Below are 1,364 nucleotides of genomic sequence, written 5' to 3'. Positions count from 1 at the left end.
TCAGCCTCGCAAAGGCTGGGATCACAGGCCGTTACCACTCCAGACTGCCCTACTGCTTCTTTACCTCATAATCTAAAACTCAAATCCTAGGGAGGTTAAGACTTGTGACTTGGGATTCCTACTACCTCATAGTTCTGATCCCTGCATGGTTAAACTCTTTAGGAAATGCTTATCTAATGTGTGACATTCTGCAGTGGTCAGCATACCTGAGATGAATCAACTTGAAAACAGTAAAAGCTGGCTCTGAAGGATTTTACCCCAACTGTGTGATCTGGTGCTGTGGGGTTTCCAGCAGCAGTTTATCTGTTATAGTCCAAACAAAAAAGTTACAGACCACTATGTATATAAGACCAACTAAGGGTTCTTTATTTAATATAGAGCGCAGGCTCTTGTCACAAAGAACTGTTGATCCAAAGCTCAGGGATGCAGCATTTATAAAGGAAAAAACTACAATGACATCCTCGTTAGGTTTTGGTCATAGTTAACTTTGTAAAAATTACATCACTTTCCCCTTCCCTTTCTCAAACATTTCCCATCAACCCCCAGTCACTTTTTTTTTTTCGTGACAGGGTTTCTCTGTAGCTTTGGAGCCTGTCCTGGAACTCCCTTTGTAGACCAGGCTGGCCTCGAACTCACAGAGATCCGCCTGCCTCTGCCTCCCGAGTGCCCGGCTCCCCAGTCACTCTTGAACTGCTTGCCTTTTGTTTTACACACACACACACACACACACACACACACACACACACACACACAAAATACAGCCTATCAATCTGTTAAGTCAGTTTAATATTTCAGGACTGGTCACTTTTTATTGGATTACGATTACCAACTAGGGAGGCTCATCCCTGGGAGAGACTAACTCTCTCAGCAGTCCTTAGCTGCCTATTCAGGTCTTGTTAGGCAAGCATACTGTTAGGGTGTCACAGGTGTAGCTTCCTTGTCGTGTCTAAGAGACACAATCTCACAGCAGACTTCTGATCTTCTGGCTCTTAACAATCTTCCACTCTCTCTTCCTTGCTATTCCCTGAGCATTGGGTCCAGGAGTTGTGCTGTAGATGTATCTGCTGGGGCTGGGAACCAAACAAGTTAATCTTTGCACTATGGCCAGTTGTGGTTTCTGTAATGGGCTCTGCTGCAAAGAGAAGCTTCTTGGATGTGGGATGAGAGCTATACTTATCTGAGAGTATGCTCCAGAATGCAGTTAGGGGTTATGCTAGTCTATGTGGTGGCAGTATGCTCTCTTCTGTGACCCACAACTTCACTAACCCCAGGTTTCTAGGCTCTTAACAAAAGGGAAAGAAAATTACAATGGGTATCAAAGAACAATTAACAGTATCTGGCCCACACCAAATTAGGCAAAAAAG

The sequence above is a fragment of the Microtus ochrogaster genome, chromosome 6, assembly GCF_000317375.1.
Source record: "Microtus ochrogaster isolate Prairie Vole_2 chromosome 6, MicOch1.0, whole genome shotgun sequence".
NCBI classification, from domain to species: domain Eukaryota; kingdom Metazoa; phylum Chordata; class Mammalia; order Rodentia; family Cricetidae; genus Microtus; species Microtus ochrogaster.
The sequence above is the reverse complement of the archived record's forward strand: the minus strand, read 5'-3'. Positions refer to the sequence as shown.